This window comes from Ambystoma mexicanum, chromosome 5q, assembly GCF_040938575.1.
Source record: "Ambystoma mexicanum isolate Mex_15411 chromosome 5q, UKY_AmexF1_1, whole genome shotgun sequence".
Classification (NCBI taxonomy): Eukaryota; Metazoa; Chordata; class Amphibia; order Caudata; family Ambystomatidae; genus Ambystoma; species Ambystoma mexicanum.
In genome coordinates, this window is record NC_090933.1 from 1,016,877,683 (window position 1) to 1,016,895,171 (window position 17,489).

Below are 17,489 nucleotides of genomic sequence, written 5' to 3' on the forward strand. Positions count from 1 at the left end.
AGTATTGGAAATGTTGCCAAAGATTGACAATTCCTATGCTGCCAAGAGTTTTACAGCAGTTTGTGCCCTAGGGTTTTAAAATAGGTTCATCTTTAACTGGTGTTAATTGAAGAAGATCTCCGAAAAGAATAATGTGTTTTCCTGCAAAGCATTCTTTGTAGTCTGTTTGGAGGACCTCTTGTAATCTGAGGTGAATCAAAGCCAACATTAGGTTGGAGACCATGCTCAACTTATCTATTGGCAGCATTTTGATTTGTTTCAAAACTCTGCGTAGTTCATTGCAGCTTCTGGAGAAATTTTGTAGTAGTCTAATTTGTTTTGGCGTTCTACTCAACGCGTAGTAATCGGTGTAAAGTGACACAGCCTATATTGAAGGCAGCTAACAGTTTGTTGTTTGTCAATTGTTGGAGGAACTTGCTGATGATTTTTATTAAGATTTTTTTCCCTGAACCAGCTTGACCACTCACATATAGCAATTTAGGTGTGTATTCTTGACAGGCACAAGTTTTCGTTTCAGGCTGCATACCATGTTCAATTTGCTTTGTTATTTCTAGGAAAATGCTACACTTTTCATTATTTAATTGAGATGTTAGTATTGGAAAGTCTTCTGTAGAACGTTCATACTGGTACATGATGTTTTCTATATCAGTCATGGCTAATTAAGCCTCATTTGCTGTGAGTGGGTGTGCAAGTGGTTCTTGGCTTTCTGCCAGAGAAGGTTGACTGCTGTTGGGAGTGTCTATACTTAGTTGTGCCTGGAGTTCTTCTTCTTGGTGCTGTTCATTGTCTATCATTGTTTTGTCTGTGTAAAGCTTACGTGTTATAGTGCTTTCATTTGCTTTGAAAGCATTTGCATAGGAGTCATGGGTATCCAATAAATCTTCTTCTTTTCTCTATGGTTTAAAAAGTTGTAGTAGGGACATGCAATACAGTTCTTTATGTTGAAGAGTTTTTAGTGACAATTTCATATGATTAATTAAGTTGTGTTTGGTAAGTTTCACTAGGCTGCCTTCACAATTTTCGACTCTGTATCTGGCTTTCTTCTCATCTGGTTTAATGTAATTTTTATATGTGAAGTTTTGGGCTATGTGGTATAGACACATGGTCTCCAAAGCGGTACTCCTGTTTGGGTAGAATATGTTATGTAAGTTGTTTTTCAAAATGTCTTGGCTGTTGGGATCATTTTTGGCTATTGTTTCTATGTCTTCAAATGATTTGAGAACTATTTTTTTGGGATTTAGCAGAACAAAGGCTTAGACATATTATGTTTTCAGATTTTTCATACAAGGCAGTACCGGTTAAACGGTCTGCAGCTTCGTAACAGACACATTCTCTATGGGAGAGCATGTTTATGTCTAAGCTGTACAATTTCTGTGATAGTGTTTTGTCAGATGATATGTCGTCCCAGAGGTCTTTGAGCTCTGTTTTCTCTGCTTTGGTTAAGTAGACTGCAACATATTGTGCAACTGCAGTGGAATTGTCTGCAAAGTATTGCACATCTATATTTGCATTCCACAGGAGCGCAATGATTGCATTGTAATCACTGATCTTCTTTGATCCTTGTTAGGCAGAAACCTGTGCAGTTCCCTCTGGGACCACTGCAAAAGATTTAAGTCTACAGGTGTTGGCAGTAAACCCACTTGGTAGCAGTCTGTACCACACAGATTCACTGTGGTAGCTGTGGCTGAGCAGTCAGACTTCCCTCAAGAAGAGTTAGGCAGTATACAGAGGATACATAATAGGTACAGAGGTACAATAGCACAAGCAAACACTGACCAGAGCTAGGTGTAAAAGTATAAACTTATTTATTAAAGGTACACTCATAAATTACACTAGCACATTAGAAAAGATAAGAAAGTCAAACACAGTTACTATTACTCATATGTACATCCCTAATCGTTTGTTGGACAATTCTAAGTTAACACCACTTATTTCCAACCAGAGGTGAGCGCTTAACGTTAGATGGTACTCCAACAAGTATTACCAAAAGGGAGGGAAAAGGCAAAAATAAAGAGAGCAGTAAGGTAAAACACTTTTCACATAAGGTTAGCAAAGACAGTCAATAGTGGAACAAGGAGAATTAGTTTGGGGCCCGCATTAGAGGGAGCCAGGCGAAAATGTGCCCAAGATCACACAATGTCACAAGTCTTTGCAGGTGAGTAGAAAACGGTTTTACTATGGTTCTGAAAAGTTTAGTTAGGGTGTCCCAGACCTACCCAGGTTCGAGAGCCGAGGGCTAAATCTACCCCGTACAATCGGTGGCAAGGGAGGCCGGGCGGAACACAGTACCTTTAAAAGTGGAAAGATTCCTCCAGCGGTGGTAGTCATTCCTGGTAGTGGGTGCAAGTCATGGCGTCGTCCCGAGGAAGAGGTGATCTCGACGGGGAGGAAGGCTGCAGGTCGTTGCACTACCAGGGATGAGGCCAGCCGTGGAGTTCTCCGGTCAAAAAGGATTTTTACCCCTCTTTCGCGGTTGAGGTAAAAAGTGGTATCCCGGTTGCCGGGGTGCTTGGCACAGGCAAGGCGGCCACGAGATGCTTCAGGACGGCGAAAAGAAGGCAGCAACTGGTTGTCCCCACCAGTTAAGGGAAGAAGACTCTCCGGCGGGAGATCTCCTCTGTCGTCGGGAAAAGTGGTGAGACAATTCTGCAGGGCTTCACCGGTGGTGTCGTCTTGGCAGGTCGGCTCGGCTTCTCCCTCTTCGGCTTCTTAGGTCCTGTGGCGACTTCTGAAGAACCAGTCCCAAAAACCCTGCTTTTATGCAGCAAACCCCCATTCATACAGCCTAGCTGTCACTCAAACATGCTAAGTGGTGAGCGGCGTGGCTTACCACTTGGGCCAATCACACTAGAGTGCGACCTGAGTTGGCAAGGCAACTCGGTCCAGGGTGCCTAAACCCCCTCCCACACCCCCTGTGGTACCCAGACAGAATGGCACCACTTTGGAGGGCTTCTGTGCAGAAGCCCGCCAAAAGTGGAACAAAGGCTCGACTTGGGTTCAGGGTTACTGAAGTGAACCTAGACGCCATTTTGGCGGCGAGTTCCGGCAAAAAATCCCAACCGGTGAATTTATATTAAATAAATAAACCGGCGGTATCTTTAACATTGCACCAAAAAGTGGTGCATCAAAAACCAATGGGAAATCCCATTGGGAAATATTCCGGTGGAATATTTCCGTGGTATCCACTGCCACCAGCCAGAACTCGGCGAGGGGGGACGGGACAGTGCCCCCTCGACAACAGACCCAGGGGCAATCTAATTGCCCCCTACCAGTACTTCCACAGTAAGATGGTTTGTACTGGTTAAGTTCCTAAGTTAAGACTAGTAAAGTCAATGGTAACTTCACTGACCCAGGGAGACAGTAGTCAGTCCCAGGGTGTGGAGTCTATGTTTGGGGGTCTCTAAGACACCCCTGTGCTACTGCACTGAGGGTGCTGTGTAACACACATTCAAAAACCAATGATGGCCTATGGGGAAAATTACCCCCTAGCCCATAAGCACATAGCAAGTCACAGAGAACACTCTCAAGTCATGTCCAAGAGTGAGGATAAAAGAGTCTCACTCTTGGCAGGAGAAAAAAATAAACCCCAAAAATCCAGCAAAGCTGCTGGCGGACTCACTAGGTTAGGAAATTCAGCCTAAACAGAGAATTCTTCCTAACAATCCTTCTATTCTTTGTATGCAGTATGTGTTCTTATGTGATTTACCTTTGACACTATGGGCCTCATTACTCGGTAGGTGGTAAGGGTTTACCGGTACCGGTGCCCTTACCACCTTACTACGAGGTCCCTTTGGTGTAGACAAGCCGTTAAAGTTGGGACCTGCAAAGGGACCTAGGTGCTAATTACGGTACCGCAATTTGCAGTACCGCAATTAGCCCTTTTCCCATTCCCATTGAGCCCTATGGGGCAAAAATGGAAATGGGGAAGGGCCATGGAGAAAGGGGGCATTACCGCCCCGCCAACCTTGGAATAGGGTGGTAATTCCTCTTTTCTCCATGGTGGTACCGGTATGGTACCGGCAGCAACCATGGTGCTAATAACACCATGGTTTACCGCATTCCGTGTAATGAGGCCCTATTTCTAATTGAAGACATGAAGTTGTTCACTAGACTTGTTGTTGAAACTGGTCTAGGCAAACCAAAGTGGTATTTGTTGTAGTATTTCCCTTTGTGTTTATGTTTGCACCGAAAATACTTCCCATACTTGTGCCTTTGAAGTTGTACATTTTATGCATGTAGGTCACTATGGGCCTCATTACGAGTTATGCCGGTAAGGGAAAAATGATGCGGGTATGTAAATACCGGCATCATTTAACGTTCCGTAGCATTCTGACCCACAAACCCGGTATTAACGGCACCGTTATTTACGGTGCCGCTAATAGCGGCATAGGCGCGTACACGCGCCTCCTCAGGTAGTAAATACTGGCATGCCGGTAATAGGGGGCAATCACAACCCACGCAAACATGCAAATACCGGCATCGCGAACACGGTAATAACTGGCTGCATGATGCCGGAAAAACAGGCATCACGGACCACCCGCAGACAGCAACCAAGATACAAGGCAGCTGCCACAGGTGCACAAAATCCCCACAGGTGGAGTCAAAGGAGGCTGTGCCAGTATGAACTGAGCACACCCACCACACACCACAACCCCCCCCACAGGTGTAGGCAATGCAGAGTGGCCCAGTACAAAAGGAGCACACCTACACACCACACCCCTTCCTACACCAAAATTCTACCACTAGCATTTGCATTCATGGCGCAGGAGGACATGCCTATACTGCTACAACTACAGCAACAACAGCAACAACAACAACAACAACTACAGCAGCAAGAACAGGCAGCACAGAGGAGACGCAGGAGGAGAAGGAGGGTGAGACAGGCCCAGCAATTACCACCAGCGCAGCCACCAGCGCCTCGTAGGCAGCCACCAATCCCTCGCACCAGACCCAGCCCATTCAACCTAACCCCTGAGCAGATCCACACCCTGTACCGGTTAGACCGTGACACCATCACCACCATAGTGGACATGATACACAACGACATTGCCAGCCACATACAAATACGCACTGCCATCCCCCCACTACTGAAGGTGGTGTCTGTGCTACACTTCCTGGCCACAGGCACCTACCAACACACAGTGGGCCAGCTGCATGGCATTTCACAACCACTATTCTCACGCATGCTGAACCAAGTGCTGGATGCCCTCCTGAAGAATGCAAGCACCCACATATCCCTACCACGGACTGGCCAGGAGATAGCCGAAACCAATGTAGGCTTCCATGTACTGGCCGGCATGCCCAATTGTGTCGGTGCCATCGACTGCACCCATGTGGAATTGGTAGTCCCCCATGCCATAGAGGCGGTGTACCGCAATCGCAAGCAATACCACTCCATCAATGTGCAAATGGTATGTGACTCCAGCAAAATCATCACCTATTGCTGCGCCAGATTTCCTGGATCCACACATGATGCCATGGTACTGCGCAACTCCACGCTACCCCGTCACATGGAGCGACATGCTGGACCACGTGCCTGGCTGCTCGGTGAGTTGCACAACAGGCCCATGGCCATGCTGTGGGGTACTCATGTGTGCGGATGCAGAAGGGGGGGATAGTACACCTGGGTGGGAAAGGGGGGTGATAGTTCACCAGGGTGGGAAAGGGGGGGTAGTTTACCAGGGTGGGAAAGGGGGGGTTAAAAGTACACCTGGGTGGCAATAGCCAGTGAGTGGAGAATGAATGCAGAGCTAAACACTCCTCACCTGACACAGCCAAACCGAAAATGACACATCACTGGGCCACATATCACAAATAATGCAAATGGATGACAACAAGTAAGAGGCACAACCAGGGCACCATGGTGATGGCAAGCAATGCATGACTGAATAGGATGGCAACTGTGCCAATGCGGCCAGTGTGACCATGCAAAGTAAAGAGTACACAGCATGAATTGGAGGGTAAACATTGTTGCACTGCCACAGCACATCTGCCTCAGCATGCATGATTACACCCTGCATCATCTAGTCAACCCCATCCAGTGTTCCACACCTCTTTCCAGCATACATTCCATATAGGTGACTATTTGGTACACGTACAGGGACATGTGCATGCTCACACCTAATAGCTGCTGCCATGACCGTGCTCCCTGAAGGTGTCAGTTCAGAGTGACACACACCTATTTGTATCTGCTTGCAGGTGATGGAGGATATCCCTTGAGGCCGTGGCTACTTACCCCTGTGCGGAACCCGCAGAACAGCCATGAAGAGGAGTACAATCGTGTGCACACTCGTGCCCGTGTCGTGATTGAGCAGACCTTTGGCCTGTTGAAGGCACGGTTCCGCTGCCTAAGCAGGTCTGGTGGGGCACTCCTATATAGGGTTGAGAAGGTGGCAAAGATCACCATGGCCTGTGTCATGCTGCACAACATGTGCGTCCGAAGGAATGTACCACTGCCACCTGACATTGACATGCATGGCCCGGGTGAGGATGAGGGGGATGGAGACGGAGGCGAAGGAGCCCCCCTGCCAGTACGTGATGCACGGGACGGCCATGCTGTATGCCAAGCACTAATTGACGAATACTTTTAAGACACAGGGACCATGAATGACTTTTGTCAGTCAGACACTGAGCCAATGTGAAAATGCACAAAGGGAATGTTGTAATTTTGAGACTGAACACATTGAATGGATGCACACCAAAAATGACAATGTCCAGCCATGGATTGTTCTCCAGAAAACTTGTGTATTATATGAAAGTGCAAAACTGTGCCCACTCCCCCCTCCCACGATCCCCCAACAAACTCCCTCACCCACCCCACAGATCCCAGATGTCCCCATGTGTGCAACAAACAGTGTTGCCTTCAACAATCCTACTCCTCACATTTCTTCCATTTTTCCAAAAGTCACTTTTTGGCGACTTTCAGGTCTGGGGGTGCCATGGCTATGCACCGTGCACTCCTGCGCGTTAAGCGCACAGGGCTTGATTGGACAGAGGTGGAAGGGGTTGACGTGGTCGAGGTGTCAATTGTCAATCCTCTGTCGGACCCATGGTGTGGCTGCTGCACTTGCCTGATGTTGGTTAGTAGGGCCTCGGTCAGTGACCCCATGCACTGCCTGAATGCAGACGTGGACGCCTCCACGGCTGCTGTATTTGCGGCAATGGCCGTGGCTATGGCCTTCATGGCCTCATTACCGAAAAGGATCTGTTGCCGCATTATCTGCAGCTTCTCGTCTTGACGGGCCTCCACCCTTGCCAGACGGGCCTCAAAGGGGGTTTCTGTCGCAGGTGTACCGGTGGAAGGCTGGGTGGTGGAGGCCTGGTGGTGGAGGGCTGGGTGGCGGAGGGCTGGGTGGCGAAGGGCTGGGTGGTGGAGGGCTGGGTGGCGGAGGGCTGGGTGGTGGCAGGCACCTGTGTGGGGCCCTCGTCCTGGGCACTGTCGTCCTCAAATATGCCGATGTCCGAGTCCCCTAGGTCGGAGTCATGGAGACATGGGTCATCCAGGCTCTCTGTCTCCGCAGGGGGGGGGGCAATGGGTGTTGGGCTGGGTGATCCCGAAAATTCTTCGGCCTCTTCAACCACCTCTGTGGACAGGACGTCCGTGGTGGCCAGCGGTACAGCTGGCACTGTCGCAGCAGGTGCCCCCTGCAGAGATGATGCCTTGCGTGGCACACTGGGAGTGGTCACAGGACATTTTTTGGAGGAGGGGGTTGCGGTGTCCCTGGTCCCCTTGCTTGCACTGGATGTGCCTGACCCCCTGTCCTGGGTTCCACCTTCCTCATCGGTGCCTGGGGGATAGAAGATGTGCAGGTCATCAGTGAGATTGCCAAATGGCAGCTGTGATTTGTGGCAGTGTTATATCTTGATACATTCAGGCATGATTTCATTTCTGTTGTGTGGCATTTGGTGTACTGAGGGGACATGTTGGCAATGATTGCATGGCTGGTGGCAATGGATTGTCTAGGTGTGGGGGGGACATGGGTATGGATGGGTTCACAGATTTCACGCAGCATGTGTGTGGTGCAGGGGGTGGCAATCAATATTCTGTTGGTGAGTTGATGTTGCCTTGGGTATGGGAATTGCCTTGCCTATTCTGACTCCCACCTCACTTGTGTCACATCATGTTTTGTTATAGGTGGATGTGATGGTTCACTCACCGTCCTCTGTTGTAGTAGCTGCCCCGTACTCCTGCTCTCCAATCCACTCGATGGATTCTGGATCGATGAATCCACTTGCAATCTCCTCCCATGTGGTGAGCTTAACAGGGGAGTGTGTGCCACCGCCTGTCGCCATTGCGGCCCTCCGGTTCTCCTCAAGGATCTTCCGCACACAGAGGCGGAGGTTGTCCCAGCGCTTTCTGCAATCCTGGACACTCCTTGGGGTAACCCCCACTGCTGTTACCCTCTACGCAACCTCCTGCCACACCTGTTTTTTATGCGTTTGGGCCGCATGCTTCAGGTCCGTGCTTCGGATAATGTCAGCATGCTGTTGTAGGGTGTCCGCTAGCATCGTCAATTCTGCATCTGAGAAGCGCTGCTTCCTCTTCCTTTGTTTGCTTTGTTTGCTTTTTCCGGTGGCCTTTGACATCCTGGTTCTGGTTTGGCACTCAACAACACGGGTGTAGTGGTAGTAATGGAGGATGGCAATGGATTGTGTTTTTAAAGATGGCCGCCGGCCTATTTCCCGTTCCTGCGCGATGACGTAATTTCCGGGTCTGTTTTTTGCGAACACGGTAATACCATGTTGGTATTACCGTGCCGGTATTTACGGGTTAGTGTGAGGTGGTAGCGCAATGGGCGGGCCCCGCGATGCCGGTATAGGGGGCTTGCAGGTCCTTTACCGGCATGGCGGTGTTGCCATTACCGGCATGGGGGAACACGCGTGCTCGCGCACTCGTAATGACCCACTATAAGCGGGTTCATACGTGCACGGACCCGCTCATTCCGGCATGCCGGTAATGAACACGGTTTTACCGGCATACTCGTAATGAGGCCCTATGTGTAATTTGTGAATGGATTTCACAAGTGACATATTTCTAAATGAACTGCAAAACAGTGGCATCACTTTCCTGACCAAATTTAGGAGCATCTTTAATCCACAGAAGCATGTGGATGTGTGGTGCTCCTCTGGCTTGGTATTCTTTTCTCCAAAGGAAGTGTTGCACTTCTCCGAGGGGAGGTAATGTTTTATTACAAATTAAGTGTGCTGGAAATATCTTGATTTATTTACAGGATCTACAGGATCTAGAGAGAAGAGTTCTCCTGGTGTTTTTATATCTATATTTGTTTTGTTTTTGTTTGCTATGCGTAGGTAATCGTGCAAATCATCCCATGCATATTCCGCACAACTTTATGTCACAAACCATGTGGGTGGACCAAGGTTTCTTATCATACAGCGTACTTATGCCTGTCGTCGGAACCAGTATTTCTTCATACCACGCATGTTTGCTAAAAGATTTGTAATGCTTGACTGTACAACTTCATCTTTTTCTTGCACTTTTTGTATTAATTGCATAGCGGACATATTTTGAAAAATGGTACCTGATTTAAATGTGTGTGGAACACCATAGCATAGAGTTGCTAGTTCACTTTCTAAGAGAAGGTGGAATATGTATTCCACGTTTTGTCTGAATCTGGGGTCTTCAGAATACATTCATAAAGAGCGGTATTCTAATGCTGTTATTTGTGTGGGTCTTTCATCGTACTGTAAGGATATTTGGCGTGTTACAGCACAGAGTACAGCACTACTGCACAGGTAGCAAACAGCACAGAGTACAGCACTACTGCACAGGTAGCAATTTTTTTTTTTGCACCACCACCACAAGGGTGCGGTGCATTGCTATATGTGTTACCAGATTAACAAGGAAAGACAGGCTATTCAGTCAAAAACGATTTTAACATATAAGATGCAAATCTATTTTTACAGTTAAAAGCACACGTGCACATTCAAAAATGCACACTATTTTTCACCTGAAATGCCTATGGTGCGAGAGACACATTTGAAAATTAATAACTAACATTACTTATAACTAACCTGACTAATGAAACTGAGGTTAACATAATCCACTAATAAAAATGTGTCTCCACTGCAGAATTAGGCCTATTCTGAAAGTGAACTTTTAAACGCACATCCATTTTTTTTTTCTTTTCGTTTTCTCTGCTGCCCTGTCCACATAACTACAGGAAGCAAAAGGGCCCGAAAGAACAGGAAATCAGTTGGTTACAAAGTATTACTATAAAAATGAGCCATTGTGTAGAGAAGGAGGAGATGGCATGATTGATTCTGATTGGAGCAGCGTCATAGCAAGTATCATGCTAGAGGGAGTGATCAGAGTTTTGCTGGGGGGAGTTTGAGGCAGAGAAAGACAGTCAAGATTTGGCAGAGCTGGGAGAAGGACCTTTTTCCTGGCTGGAGCATTCCTATCTGCAAAAGCTGAGAATTCCAGGCAATGACCCCGGTTTGAGAAGGAAAGGCGCTCCTTTTCACTGGGGTTAATCTTCAAGGGAGCCACATTCAGAAAGAGAACAGCTGAAGAAAACTCGGCTGAACATATAAGGTAATTACATAAGTGTGGGAGCTGAGTGTGTACGAGAATATTCAGTCAGAGTAGGAAAGGAGATTCCGGTGCCTTAATCACATGTTAATGTTGCAAATTGTGTTCTGTTCTCCGCCACTCTTTTTCAGTGTATCACAGACAATGCTGTTACTGTGCTATTTTATTTATTTCTGTAAAGAGTGAGATCGTGTTTAAATGCAACTTTTATAATACAGAAAAATATTTGAAAGCAGACGGGTGGTGTATTTTATATTTACCAATACAGTGCTGATGATGAGGGGAGATTTTTAAACAATGCAATTGTCATTTTAAGACAGATGTGTGAATGAAGAGGGACTCTCTGAACATATTTCCCTACCGTATATAAGGTAGTGGAAATTACCACAAAATTACCACATATAGCTCTCTGTCGTAAATAAGTCAGTGAGATCGCCCATGGTGGCACACTAACACTAACACTGAAAATGTGGTATTCCTAAAATGTAGGTCTGAGGTCTCTCTAGTGATTACACGAAAAATATAAGCAAAGATAAGGGATTCTGGACATTGGGGCCACAAATAAAACAAGGGAATTATGCTCACCAAAATACCACCAACCACGCATACCAACCACGCATACCAAATATGCATGTCTGGGTGCTGAAATAATGCATGTCCACTGTATTATTGTTGCACATGGCCCAATCTGAATACAAGGAGTGATTATTGCTAAGTTATTTTTCGGCGGTAATAAAATACCGTCAGGCCCCAAATCTCCACAAAATACCCTACAGTACCTTACTCGCTTTCCATTAGGAAAGAGTAGACAAATACTTTTTTCCCATATGCTGATTGGAGATCCTTTGGCTTGCCGCATTTGGTAACTTTTCAGGGCATCATCTATGGTGTCTTTAGAGTGCAATGTGTGAATTGCATAACAGTCTAAAATATTGGATTCTGTCATAGGATCTAGTAGTTGAAATTGGCCAGATCCTGATGACTCTTGAATTATTTCGGTGGTTTCCCACAGGTTTTCTTCAATGTCTATTTCTTTGTAGTATTCACTGTTGTCTTTTAGATATTGCAGGGCTTCTCTAACTTTATGTAAATCCACTAGTTGCTGCCAAATTCATTTTTCTTTTGTAGGTACGCCATTTACTCGGATAATCAAAGATTGATCTATTGGCCGTTGCACTCCCAGGGTGTGTACATGTTCTTTGATATCTATTGGCAAATAAACTACTTTTCCACAAATGCCTTTCAGTAATTCAGAGGGAGGTAGTTTTGCTGTTTTTGGTTGAAGGCATATTATTGCTTGAAATGGGTGCACTGTTTGAATTATAATGCTCTCATACAATTTAAGTTGTAGCAGTGGTTTTGGTAGTGGGAATAATTCAAAGTTATTAGTGATAGCACCTGAAAGTAATTGGTTGTTGTCCTTTTTTGCAGTGCAGTATCTGCAAAGTATTGAGGGGTTAGTAATTTTGTATTTGTTTTCTGCTATAAGATAGAGAGCCAATTGGAACCACTGTCTTCTATTTTGTACATTATGTCTACAGTTTTTGTGCTATTTTTATAAAAAGTCCTGCGCCAACACACATACACACATGTTTTGGTACTTCAGCAGATGTGCTTTTAAACTTTAGTATTTCTTTTTTGTATGTGTGTAGTAGAAGGTTGTCATCTGTAAAGTTGGTTCTACTCTGTTCTAAAGATATTGAATTTTACTTCCAAAATTTTTTCTCTGTATGTGCTCTATTTCTTCGAGTAGTTCTTTGGCTGTACCATGTAGAAGAATGTTATTTAAATGGGTCAGTGCTAAAGCAGGGCTTTTGGCATAGTAAACTTAATGAATGAGATTTCTTACAGTTGAATGGTGTATTCCCATCATTTTGATATGGTGGAAGGTGCTTTTGCAAATAGGTCCACAATAGCAGGTTAATGAATGTCCTTGTAGTCCTGTGTTTTTTCGCACTGGACAGCAGTCCGTAGTTTGTAGTAGTTTTATTTTCAATTCGTCTTTGCCTTTCACATACTGATTGAGGAACTGGTATAAATATGTGAAAGATTTTTTGCCTATGTTATACATTGATGTGCACGGCCATTTGTAGACTGGACAAATTGGTTCAGTGGAATGGAGAGTTGATGATAAGTTTGCTGGAGATATTTGTGTGAGCAGCATTTCTTGTTCCATGATGGTATTATTAAACTTTTCATACCCTCGTCCACTGCTATGTATGGCAATTGGGTCTGTTTGCTTTTGTTTTTTTGTTTGTATGCCTATTCATTGAAATATGTTTATGTGCTGGTGGTGTGATGCCACTCAACTGCACAGGTGTTTATGAAGCTATCTTTGTTGATATTCTGTTTGATGAGAAGTCCTTGTTGTAGTTTAGTAGTTAGTTTTGTTAGTGATTTCATTCTGTTTAAAACTAATATATATATACTTTCCTTTTGAGAAGGGTTGCACCGTCTATGAGAGGTTCCAGTATTAGTTTTCTGCAGTAGGTTTTAAGGGTTGAGCATGATTTCTCTCCTGTTTTTATAAGGTTCTGAAGGACTCTTTGGTGGAAAAATGTTTACAAAATATTTTTTTTGGTATGCTTACTTGTGGCTATATCAACACTCATAGGTGCAGTGTTAGCACTGGTGATAGCTGTAGTCTTTTTAATACCTTTCTGTTTAGTTTTACATTTTGAAAGAGGAGTCAAAGTTTCTTTACTGCAAGCAGATTTGATTTCGCTTCATGACTGTATTAGCTGTTTTGTTTGAACTTTTTGTATACATTCTGCTAGAGGTGGATGCGTATATTTGTACACTTTTATTTTGATATGCTCTATTTCTGTGTTGATTTCTATGGATTTGCTTTTTGGTAGGCATTCTTTGGTGACTGTTGGTTAAAAAAAGAAAGTGTGGGTTGGAACATTGAACAAGGAATGTGTGCATTGTGCATGAGTGTCTGATAAATGGTAGGCATGTATGTAGAGGTGTGCGATTGTGGAATGGGCTGTTACTTCAGGATGGGAAGGTTATTGTTGTATTTGTGTGTTACATTTAGATGACAATACAAAGCGGGCACCTCATGCGGTGCAATCAGTAATACTGAATCTAATGCAGTAAGGTTGATACAATTGTTTGATGTACAATACCAGAATACTTCAGTGTTTCTTTAACAGTTAGAACACTACAACAGTATTGCACTTACTTTGTTGGATGCAAACAGTAGGTTTCTTCAGGGTTCCTTTTTGTACTTCATTCGCTACTCGTTTGCAGGAGTGTGGTCTTCACTGCAATTGTGAAAGAAGAAAGTTAGTACATATGTGTGGTAATGGCGCAGTCATTTCACTGGAAGAATAGATTAGTTACATTTGCAGAAGGATTTCATTCTAGGAAATACTGTGTGTGTTAAATTGCATAGCTTTGTATATAAATGGGGATTTTGGAGGATCAGCATCATTACTAAGGGATATAGTGGAATATTTATAGGTGTTTTCTGTGAGGTGCACTTTTGAAAGTGTCACTCCTGTTCCACTGTTTAGTGTGGTAATGGATTAATGGAAGTTGTAGTAGGGGGAGAAAAAAAGCTTGGAAAGATGTACAAATTGAAAAGGAGAATGTTTTTGTGTTTGGAATTCTATTAATTATTTGGTGTATAGATGCTTGCTACATGAGTGCTGGAAAGCTGTCAGTTCTTTGACTTTGTTATCCACATTCATATTAGCACTGTCCTAAATGTACACTTGTATTTGTTTGGTTTTGCAAGTATGGCAATTGTCAGGCATTCTGTCTAAATACATGCATTTTATGTACTTGCAATGCTTTTGCAAGATACACGCTGGTCTCATGTTTTCTGTGCATTCTAGGAATTTATAATAGTGTGTTAAGGGGTAAGTGGTTGTGAAAATGACAGAAGGAAATAAGAGAATAATAGTTTGGACATCACAATGAGTAATATGAAAATTAGAGTATTTTTTTTTGCAGATTATGCAGGCTCAATGGCAGGTACCCTGTTCAAAGCATTTATAAAAGGGTTGCAAATGTACTGTAAACAAAATATTCATACCTGTAGTTGGTATTGATTTATGTAGATATGGATGAATGTGGAAGGAGACATCTTGAAGTGTTTTACAGTATTTTTAGTTGTAGGTGCTTTGCAATCACAGGACACTTGTAGTCAGAGTGATGAACAGTTCATCTGAAGTGCTGAATTTTGATGACAGAGTTAGATGTAGAGTTCTTGGATGTGATTGGTGGATGTTTGTGTGACTGCTTATGTATATCCAATGAGAGAGTGGTGCATACAGTGATGTGGAAAGGGAAAAGGGCTGCCTCTGTGTTGCAGAGTCCGCGGACAGTGCGGCTGTTTGCGGACAGGGCGTGCTACATCCGGGGTTTCTCATTATATCTAGCATGGAAAGGGGACTGTGGGGATTAGCCAATCAGGTGTTGAAGTTGTTCTTTGCAGGAAGAGATGGTGTGTCTAGTGAAGATGGCAGAGGTGAAGAAAGTGACTGTGTTGGTAGTTGGAGATCGGTTTGTAAATGTTTTAGAGAGGTATGCCATGGCTAAACATATAGCTGCCCATTTTGGTTTCCTAGGAGTGGAAGTTTTGTGGTCACCTGTGCCTGGTTACAATATGTAGGCAGTGGTTGGAGTTTGTAAGCGTTTCTCTATGTGGAGTAGTCCAGATGTAGTGGTACTGCAGTGGTGTGCTGTCCATTTGGGATACATCAGTTCTCCTAGTTTGCTGAGTGCTTTTGAAAACTTGGTTCAGGCAGTGATGGTGGTTCTTCCAAATGCCAAGGTGATTTTTTCTGAAATGGTGCCATGGGTAGCATGGGGCAATTGTAATGTTTTTTCTCCTCAGCAAAATGGTGTAAGGTGTTTGGCTAACAGAGGGATGTCTGCTTTCTTGTTTAGAGATGAGATGTTGTCTTGTAACAATGGCAATATTGATGTTGTTAATGGTGACTATTTCAAAGCAAATGGCATTTCCTAATCCATATTGGGAAATGCTATGTTATTTCAAAATATAAGGAATGCTTTATAGAGGATAATGTGAAGACATCAGGAAACATAAAAAAAGAAAGTTGTTTTTTTAGAAGCACTTTCAAAAGAACAAAAAAGGCTCTTTTCAGAGCTGCCATCAAAGTAGAAGTGGAGTACACTATTAAAATGTTCATTCCCTACTTTCAGATTTTCTCGATCTGTCCACGGACACCGTGGCTGTCCCTGGATCGTGCGTTTTACATACAGGGATTTTGAGGCTGAGAGGCATGCAAATGAGACTGTGCAGGTCAAGCGATTGGTCAATAAGGTTTACTGGGTGTGATGTATAAGGAGGGACTTTGGCAGAAAGTCTGTTTCCTGAGAGGAGAGCAGATAGCTATGGCTGTGTCTTTCAGAAGGCAGCATGTCTGCATTTTTGGTGACTCGTGGGTAAATTAGGTGGAGGTACATGCAGAGCTCCGTGGAGTGGCTGCACATCTTGAATTCCCTCATGTGCATGTGCACTGGAATGGAGTGCGTGGAATGAAGTGGCTGGATTTGGTTCATTTTTGTGCTACTTTGATGACACACCGTCATCCAGACATCATTATTATTCATTGTCGAGGGAATAGTTTAGGACAAATGTCTGGACTCTCCTTGCAGTTTGCAATGAAAGAAGGACTTGGCAAAGTCAAGGACATGTTTCCAAACTCCCAAGTAATTTTTTCTTGTATTGCGCAGAGACAAATGTGGTTTTCCTTCTTCTTAATTTGGTCCACAAATGGAGAAAGCTAGGCACAATGTCAACAAGGCTGTTTGTGCTTTTTTTGAGAGATGTTTGTATGTCCACTTTTCACAATGAAATTATTATGTTTTTGCAGATATGGAGTACATCTTACTAATGCTGGGAATCAGATTTTTCTGTGAAATATACAAAATACATTGCAACCCTTTTTGGAAGTATAGCAATCCTTTTTCCAGTAGCTGTTGAACACTAGAACATTTTGAAAAACCAAATACACACCACAAAAAGGTTTTTTTCAGAGCCACCATTTACTCCGGGAGAAGCATGCAATGGTGTTGGTAGTGCCATATCCCTAAAATGTTATTGTTCACAGACTCTCTGTGGACTTCTAAAAATGAACAGGGCCCTGCAGCATTTTATTGGCACTTCTATTTTAAAAAAGTTAAAGGTGGCTCTGAAAAGAACCTTTTTTTTGTTTTTTGTTGAAGGAAGGAAAGGGAGGGTAAGGAAGAGGCACCAACCACAGGGATAAGAAAGGGTAGGTGGAGAGAGAAAGATGTTGGGTGGGCCTTAGGTATGTGGCCGACTTTCTTATGCTCCCGGACCATAGCTTCCAAATCACTTCGAAGTGTCTCCCCCCTGCCGAGTACTGCGTCACCGCACATACACAATACTGTGACACTTGAAAGGTAAGGGTCTATAGCATCACATATGGCCTGCAAGGCTGGTTCAGAGATGTGCTGCCCCACAGGAGGGTCTCTTGTGGTAGCAGGAGAAGATATTGAGCATGTTGTAGTGGAACTCAATCTACTACTTTGATCGAAGGGGATAACCCTTTGAACTGCCACCTTGTGAAAAGACCTTGGATGTTGCCGCATGGAAGTGGTCCTGTAGCTATAGAGACCCGGTTTGCCATGACTAAGCACTAAGGCACACTCAGTGCAGTGCACCTTGTCTGCACGTGCCTTGGATACACTTCCAACGGTGGAAAAGGGCCTCCACACCCAAGACTCATGCAGGCCGGCAGTAGTGGGGACTTCCACTACCTCATCCTCGTCTTCCTCTTCATCCCTCTCTACATCTCCATGCCTGTTCCCCTAACCAGGCCCTTCGGAAGGTGGTGGTGGTGGAGGGGGTTGGGTTGTTGGTGAAGCCGAGGTAATTGCAGAGGTGGAAGCCATGGTTGCCACCTGGGATGTACACAGCAGGCAGAGGTATGGC